The sequence below is a fragment of the Bos grunniens genome, chromosome 17 (genome assembly GCF_055505025.1).
Source record: "Bos grunniens cultivar Pamir isolate PY7600 chromosome 17, Bosgru_T2T1.0, whole genome shotgun sequence".
In the NCBI taxonomy this organism is placed as follows: domain Eukaryota; kingdom Metazoa; phylum Chordata; class Mammalia; order Artiodactyla; family Bovidae; genus Bos; species Bos grunniens.
The window spans coordinates 37,929,166-37,938,587 of record NC_141181.1 but is presented as its reverse complement, the minus strand read 5'-3'; the positions used below and the strand labels follow the sequence as shown (position 1 = coordinate 37,938,587).

At 35.3% G+C, this 9,422-nt stretch overlaps 1 pseudogene; it reads left to right on the top strand.

Moving 5' to 3' along the window:
- The first annotated feature begins 7,790 nt into the window (after positions 1 to 7,790).
- Positions 7,791 to 8,771, top strand: LOC147355209 (histone-lysine N-methyltransferase SETMAR pseudogene; annotated as a pseudogene).
- The last annotated feature ends 651 nt before the right edge of the window (positions 8,772 to 9,422 follow it).

The window sequence follows — 9,422 nt, the reverse complement described above, 5'->3', positions numbered from 1 at the left end:
ACATTATTATACAACATGAAATGCAAAAATTAAACATCCTGACTAAACCTATTTGACGGGTATAACAACTGAATGACTATACATTTTAAATACCTTTCCAACTAAAATCTTATAGAAAAAATAGGATTTGAATGGGACTTCTCAAGTGGTGCCATGGTAAAGAATCTGCCTGCAAATGCAGGAGACACAAGAGATGAAGTTTTGACCCCTGGGTCAAGAAGATACCCTGGAGTGGAAATGACAAACCTCTCCAGTATTCTTGCTGCCTGGAAAATTCCACAGACAGAAGACCCTGGTGGGCTGCAGTTCATGAGGTCACAAAGAGTAGGACATGACTGAGTGACTGAGCACTAAGGTTTGAATACTATCATGTCATATGGTAAACACTACGGATTTTATTCTATGTTAGATTATAACTTCACTGTTGACACCTAATTGATATTGAATTCAGTTAGAGAAACATTTTATTCTTTATTTCCAGTATTTAGTAATGTTATTTAGTAATGTTATTTTACTGTTTGCTTTATTGGGTTGTAGTTCCAATACAGTATTAGGCAGAAGTGGTATGAGAGGGCATATTGTCTTGTCCCTGGAGTTCAATATTCCATTATTATGTATTAGATGAAGTTCTATGTAGATGCCTTGTATCAACCTGAGATAGTGTTTCTATTTAAAACTTTCTCAGGTATTGATCATTAAAAGGTGCTGAAAATATGGTCAAATATACTTTTCTCCACTTGCTGAAATTAATTGTGTTAATAGTTTCCATCATTATATTAATGTGGTGTATTGAATGGACTTAGTTAAATAATCTTCCATGTCTGGGATATAATCAACTTATCATTTATCAGAAGTATATTGCAGAAATTTGATGCATTTGCATTTTTCATTAATGATGATGTTATTCTAGAAATTTTTTCTTGCAATTTTTCTCAAGCTTTGGAGGCAGGTTTGTATTGGGCTCATGTAGTTATTTGGCAAGTGTCCTTCTTTCCAGTTCTTAACTATGTGTGTAATATTGATAGCATTCGTTTTTAAAATATTTGACAGAATTCACCCGTGGAAACTTCTCAGTCTTGAGGCTTTTTTCTGGGGATGTTTTTCACTATAAGCTGAATTTATTTAATATATATTTAGGTACTTAGAATTTCTCCTTATATTTATGTTAGTCTGAGTAACTGTTTTACTGAGGAATTTATGAAAAACACAGGAGAAAAGGAAAGCTATACCCATTTGAATGCAGAGTTCCAAAGAATAGCAAGGAAAGATAAAAAAGCCTTCCTCAGTGATCAGTGCAAAGAAATAGAGGAAAACAACAGAATGGGAAAGACTAGAGATCTCTTCAAGAAAATTAGAACTACCAAGGGAATATTTCATGCAAAGATGAGCTCAATAAAGGACAGAAATGGTATGGACCTAACAGAAGCAGAAGATATTAAGAAGAGATGGCAAGAATACACAGAAGAACTGTACAAAAAAGATCTTGATGCCCCAGATAATCACGATGGTGTGGTCACTCACCTAAAGCCAGACACCCAGTAATTTGAAGTCAAGTGGGCCTTAGGAAGCATCACTACAAATAAAGATAGTGGAGGTAATGGAATTCCAGTTGAGCTATTTCAAATCCTAAAAGATGATGCTGTGAAAGTGCTGCACTCAATGTGCCAGAAAATTTGGAAAGCTCAGCAGTGGCCACAGCACTGGAAAAAATTAGTGTCCATTCCAACCCCAAAGAAAGGCAATGCCAGAGAATGTTCAAACTACCTCCCAATTGCACTCATCTCACACGCTAGTAAAATAATGCTCAAAATTCTTCAAGCCAGGCTTCAACAATATATGAACTGTGAAATTCCAGATGGTCAAGTTGGATTTAGAAAAGGTAGAGGAACCAGAGATCAAATTGCCAACATCTGTTGGGTCATCAAAAAAGCAAGGGAGTTCCAGAAAAAAACATCTATTTCTGCCTTATTGACTATGCCAAAGCCTTTGACTGTGTCATCACAATAAACTGTGGAAAATTCTGAAAGAGATGGGAATACCAGACCACCTGACATGCCTCTTGAGAAATTTGTATGTAAGTCAGGAAGCAACAGTTAGAACTGGACATGGAACAACAGACTAGTTCCAAATAGGAAAAGGAGTACATCAAGGCTGTATATTGTCACCCTGCTAATTTAACTTATATGCAGAGTACCTCATGAGAAACGCTGGGCTGGATGAAACACAATCTGGAAAAATTGCCTGGATAAATATCAATAACCTCAGATATGCAGATGCCACGACCCTTATGGTAAAAAGTGAAGAAGAACTAAAGAGCCTCTTGATGAAAGTGAAAGAGGAGAGTGAAAAAGTTGGCTTAAAGCTCAACATTCAGAAAATGAAGTTCTAAAAACTAAGATGGCATCCAGTCCCATCACTTCATGGCAAATAGATGGGGAAACAGTGGAACCAGTGACAGAGTTTATTTTTGGGAGGCTCCAAAATCTCTGCAGATGGTGACTACAACAATGAAATTAAAAGATGCTTACTCCTTGGAAGGAAAGTTATGACCAACCTAGATAGCATTTTCAAAAGCAGAGACATTACTTTGCTACCAAAGGTCCGTCTAGTCAAGGCTATGGTTTTTCCAGTAGTCATGTATGGGTGTGACAGTTGGACTATAAAGAAAGCTGAGGGCTGAAGAATTGATGCTTTTAACTGTGATGTTGGAGAAGACTCTTGAGAGTCACTTGGAGTGCAAAGAGAACCAACCAGTCCATCCTAAAGGAAATCAGTCCTGAATGTTCATTGGAAGGACTGATGTTGAAGTTGAAACTCCAGTACTTTGGCCACCTGATGTGGAGAACTGACTCATTGGAAAAGACCATGATGTTGGAAAGATTGAAGGTGGGAGAAGGGGATGACAGAGGATGAGATGGTTGGATGGCATCACCGACTCAATGGACATGAGTTTGGGTCAACTCCCAGACTGGTGATGGACAGGGAGGCCTGGTTGATGCAGTCCATGGGATTGAAAGAGTCAGACATGATTGAACAACTGAACTGAACTGAACTGAGGAATTCATTCATTTCATCAAATTTGCTGAATTAATTAGAATAAAAATGTTCATAATAGTCTTGCTGCTGCTAAGTCACTTCAGTTGTGTCCGACTCTGTGAGACCCCATAGGTGGCAGCCCACCAGGCTCCCCCATTCCTGGGATTCTCCAGGCAAGAACACTGGAGTGGGTTGCCATTTCCTTCTCCAATGCATGAAAGTGAAAAGTGAAAGTGAAGTCGCTCAGTAGTGTCCAACTCTTCGCGACCCCATGGACTGCAGCCTACCAGGCTCCTCCGTCCATGGATTTTCCAAGCAAGAGTACTGGAGTGGAGTGCCATTGCCTTCTCCTCATAATAGTCTTTTTACCCATTAATATCGGTGGCATCTATGGTGACATTGCTTCTTTGCTTTCTGATATTGATTTTTTTGTTCTCTTTTGTTCTTGATTTGTCATATTTAGTGCTTATCATGTTAACTTTTTTAAAAACTTAGATTATTAACTTTCCTTCCTGTTTTTCAGTTTATTATTCATAATTTCTTTTCTCAGATTTGGTTTTTTTTTAACTTATTTTTTCTTTGGTTCAATTGCTCTTTTATTTCTCCCTTAAACTGGTAAAACAAATATCATTCGTTTTAATATATCTTTTTAATTAGTACAAGCATTTAAAACTATACAATTTCCTCTAAATTATGCCTCAGGTACATCCTACAGATTTTTTAACATTCACTTTATAACTTTCATTTATTTTAACATATAGTCTAAATCATTGTTTATTACTACTTTACACATAGGTTTATTAAAATTGTATAAATTAATTCTCATATTTGAGGATATCCTAAATATATATTTGTTTTCTAATTTAATCTACTGTGGTCCAAAACCTTGCTGGGTCAGACTTCAAGCTTTGGAAATTGTGTAGACCTGTGTTGTGGCCCAGTATGTTGTCTGTTTCATAAATATTAATGTGCACTTAAAAGAATGCAGTTTGTTAGTGTAATGATTTGTAAAAATCAGTAAGTGAAATTAGTTGTAGCTGTTAAGACCTCCTGGAGATAACCAAGTTTTTTGATTACCTGTTTTATCAGTTGCTGAGAAACAGCAACAATTTTCAATTATGATTTTGTCTATTTCACCTGTAATATTGTTATAACTGTCTGATTACTTAGTTTTGTTTTGTTTTTTTATCATTAAGGAATAGCTCAGGGAGAGAGAGGGGAAAAAAAAGGATTAAAAGCAAGAAAGAAGGAAAGATTTATGAAGGGAAGGAAGAGGAGGGAGAGAAAAGGGAAGAAAAGAGAGGAAAGATCATTAATAGTATGTTCTCACTAAAGGAAATTCTAAACAAAATTACAAATTTAAAAGATTATAAAAGTTTAATGTGAAAACAGAATGATTTTTTTTATCTTTATAAAAAGCCAGTCATTAAAACTACACACTATGTAATTCCATATATATGATTTTCTGTGTGTGCTCCATCATGTTCAACTCTTTGCGACCCCATGGACTGTAGCCTAACAGGCTCCTCCCTCCTTTTTTTCCAGCTGAGATTCCAGAGGATCTTCCAGACCCCGGGATAAAATCTGCAAATCTCCTGTGCCACCTGCTTTGCAGGTGGGGTCTTCACCATTGACCCACCTGAGAAACCCCGTGGGAAGCCCAATATATAATTTTATGGGAAGGCAAAATCGTAAGGACAGAAATCAAATAAGTGGTTGCTAGAGGTTGAGAGAGTTAGGTAGAGATTTGCTACAAAGGAGTAAAAGTGAGCTTAAGGCCATGAAAATGTTCATTATGTTGCTTGTGGTGGAGGTGAAATAGCTATACTTTTTAAAAACTTGTGAAACTATATCCCTAAAATGATGACTGAAAACATCAACAACAATAAAAAATAAAGTTCTGTTTGTTGCAAATTTGAGTCTAGATTTTGATTGATGTCCACTAAAAGTAAAACTGAGTATAACATTTCTTACAAGCATCATTAAACGTTTAAAATCTTCAACTGCTGATACAAGAAATCTAAAAGGGACAGATTATATTAAATTTACAATGAAAAGCCTTGCCAAATTTTTCAAATTATTTTTAAATACTTAGGAAAAATCTATAGTTCTTAATGATAATTTCAAACCAACTACGACTCTTGTTTTTCTATCATATAATGAATGATTTTTTATACCGAAGTAAATAGAGTCCAAGTAAGTGAATGAAGAGTGCAAATTTAAATTTACCCTAATTTTTAACTCCCTCCAGATATCTCAGCTGCATATTTGTACATATCAATATAAATTCTCTGAGTTTTTGTGAGAAGCAATTATTTTAAGACATCACAACATTGTATCTTTAAGATCTATATTAAAACTAACATATATATATATATATATATATACACACACACACACACCCATATATATATATATACACACCCATGTATACATACACCCATACATATATATACACACATACATATATATGTATATATGCATTGGTTCTAGGTCACTTCGGTTACGTCTGACTATATGTCTGACTAGTTATGTCTGGTTATTATGGACTATAACCCACAAGGCTACTTTGTCACTGGGATTCTCCAGGCAAGAATACTGGGTTATCATTTCCTTCTCCTGCATGTATATTTAACATTATTAACACATTTAACAAATTCTTCATGACATGTTATATAATGCAAAGTGATTTGAGGATGTATTTAATTTATAAATATCATTTATTAACCAACCTAATTTTTTCAAATATAGATAATGGTGTGGAAAATTGGAAATCATTGCAATTATTCACCCATTTCTATTTTGCTATACTTTAAAATATATATCCAATATAAAAATAATTATTTAAAACATTCTATTATAATGCTTAGTAAGACTAAGAACCTAAATATGTCAAAAATTTTAAAATATTTAATGTTTTTGTGTAACAGTGGTATCAGTATTTCCAATCTAAAGATAATTTACTTCCTTATACAAAATTTTGGCATATTTACACTAGTCACAAGTTTGCATTTGAGCTCTTTGAGTTATAAAAATGCTTAGAAACTTCATAAAATGCTTAGAAGATTATTGTTCCCAATGTGTAACTTGATCTGCTGACAGTGTTCTTTTCAATATTTAATATTTTGATATGTATTATTTGGTGATATTTTAAAATATTTTAATACTTGATACTGATGCCCTTTCATGTAACTTAAGAAAAAATAACTTGTTACTAACAGATTTCCTATATCTAGTGTATGTTTAATCTGAGCCTCCAAATGTTTGCATAATATTTATCCTGGAAAATAAGTATTTGTATCAAATTTTTATTTCCTTTGCTAATAGGTCCTGAGCTAGAATTCAAATTATGTCAGTATATGTTATCAGACCAAACCTGGTCCACTGACCTGACACAAAGCAAAACCTACCTACCAACACTGAGTTGTGGTGAGGGAATGTGTAGCATTTATTGTTGGTACCAAGTGACAGCTTGTGTTCAAAAGCCCTAAGCTCCCCAATGACTTCAGGGACTTTTTTTTTTTTTTTTTTTTTAATGACAGTTTGAGAGAAAATTTCACAGGGTGTCTGATCAGTTTGTGTTCAGTTCCCTGTTTGATTGATGTTGAGGCAACAGGTGAGGTCACAGGATTCAGCATCTTCAAACCTCTGGCTCTAGCTGGTCTGACAGCTAGATGCTCATGGTCATCATAGAGCTATTCCACCTATTGATAGTTTCACTATCTTCAAAACAACTCAAGGACATGACTGAGAATATTATCTATAGCCCTTGAGAAGAAACCAAAGGTCCTTGACTTTGTTTTATAGCTAAACTATTATTATTTTGTTATAGCTCAGCCTCTTTCCTTTATTTTTGTATTTTCTCACTTCTCTGATTAAATGTGCTTTTTTGGAACTCAGGGAAGATCTAGGAAGCTAAAGTTCTTCTATAAACAATAGGTGAAGTATACATTGGGGTCTTTCCCTGGAAAGGTCCCACAGGGTCCTGCTCAGTTTCATATATATAATTATAATGATTTGCATTTTTGCTTTTTGAAATTAATTAACTTATTTTATTTATTCTGAATAGACTCTAAAATATATTACATAAATATCTAAAGAAAACAAAATAAACTCACTAACACACACACACTGGCAAAATATGCAATGCATATTTCTTACAGTATTTAGTATAATGTATAATAGATATAAGTGGAGATACTGTTGGTGATACATTATTAGAACTTCCTATATCTCTTCCACATACTTTTACAACATGAATACCATTGTAGACAAACACTTCAAACCTCAGAAGCACTCTACTCATCATAGAATATTTTTAAAACATGTTACATTTTAGTGAAAAAGTAGTCCCTATAGCCCAGAAAGAGTAAATACAAGTTGTTGATCTTCTGGGATCCTATTTTGTTGCTTTAGATTTGCAATTAAAATAGATCTCAAACGGTTATAAAAATACCCAAGGAGACACCAGGAAGGAAAGTCAGAAAAACAGTAACATTTGCTAAGAGTGTTTACCAGCTTCAAAATTGTTGATATAAATAAATAGTAGCAAATATTGAATCCGTAAATCTATTTTATGTTGGTGGAAAAATAATTGTGGTTTTGCATTGTTGAATTTTGTCATTTGATATTGAAATACATTCTTTAATAAATGTGGTTTATGTTATACATCATTTTGATCTGCATTTCTTGCTTTATTTTTTATTGTAAAGACAGTACTTGCTGTGTACTTTTATTTATTTTAGACTAGGGAAATGTTGTTAGACAAAAATAAAATTCTGGAAATTTTCTTATTTAAACTCAAAATGTGTCATAAAGTAGCAGAGACAACTTACAACATCTACAACACATTTGGACCAGGAACTGCTAATGAACATACGGTGCAGTGGTGGTTCAAAAAGTTCTTCAAAGGAGACAAGAGTCTTGAAGATGAGGAGCACAGTGGAAGGCCATTAGAGGTTGACAATGACCAGTTGAAAGCCATCATTAAAGCTGATCCTCTTACAACTACACAAAAAATAGCTGAAGAATTCCACATTGACCATTCTATGATCATTTAGCCTTAAAGCAATTGGAAAGGTGAAAAAACTCAATAAGTGGATGCCTCATGAGCTCAATGCAAATCAAAAAAGTTGTCATTTTGAAGTGTGATCTTCTCTTATTCTATGCAACAACAAGCCATTTTTCAATTGGATTATGACATGGGATGAAAAGTATATTGTATATGACACCTGGCAAAGATCAGCTCAGTGACTGTACTGAGAAGAAGCTCCAAAGCACTCCTGAAAGCCAAACTTGCATCAAAAAATGGTCATGGTCACAAAAAATGGTTGTTGGTCATGATCCACTACAGCTTTCTGAATTTGGTGAAAGCACATCTGAGAAGTATGCTCAGCAAATCAATGAGGTGAACTTTAAACTGCAACAGAAATGACGCAATTCTTCTCTAGGACAATGACAAACTGGATGTCACAGGATCAAAAGTTGAACTAATTGGGCGATGTATCTTTGCCTCATCCACCATACTCACCTAACCTCCTGCCAACTGATAACCACTTCTTCAAGCATCTCAACAACTTTTTACAGGGATAATGCTTCTAAACCAACAGGAGGCCAAAACGACTTTCGAAGAGCTCATTGAATCCTGAAGCATGGGTTTTTATGCTACAGAAATAAACAAAGTTATTTCTCATTGGCAAAAACATTTTGACAGTAATGGTGTTTATTTTGATTAATAAAGATGTGTCTAAGCATAGTTACAATGATTTAACATTCATGGTCTGAAACCACAATTACTTGTGCACCAACCTAATATATTCACTTCAAAGACACTTCTGGGCTTCCCTGGTAGCTCAGCTGGTAAAAATTCTGCCTGCAATGCAGCAGATCCTAGTTCAATTCTTGGATTGAGAAAATCCCCTGGAGAAGGGATAGGCTACCCACTCCAGTAGTCTTGGGTTTCCCTTGTGGCTTAAATGGTAAAGAATCTACCGGTAATGTGGGAGACCTGGGTTTGATCTCTGGGTTGGGAAGATGCCCTGGAGGAGGGCATGACAACCCATTCCAGTATTCTTGCCTGGAGAATCCAATGGACAGAGGAGCCGGGCAGGCTGCAGTCTATGGGTCGCAAAGAGTCAGACATGACTGAGCGACTAAGCACACACAGCACATAGACGTTCCTCCATATGTGCTTATGCTCAGTCACATCTGACTCTTTGCAACCCTTTGGACTTAGCTGACCCCTCTCCTCCGTCCATGAAATTTTCCTAGGCGAGAATACTGAAGTGGTTGCCATTTCCTCCTCCAAGGGATCTTCTGGTCCCAGGGGTTGAACCCACATCTCCTGTTTCTCCCATACTGCAGGTGAATTCTTTATCTGCTGAGCC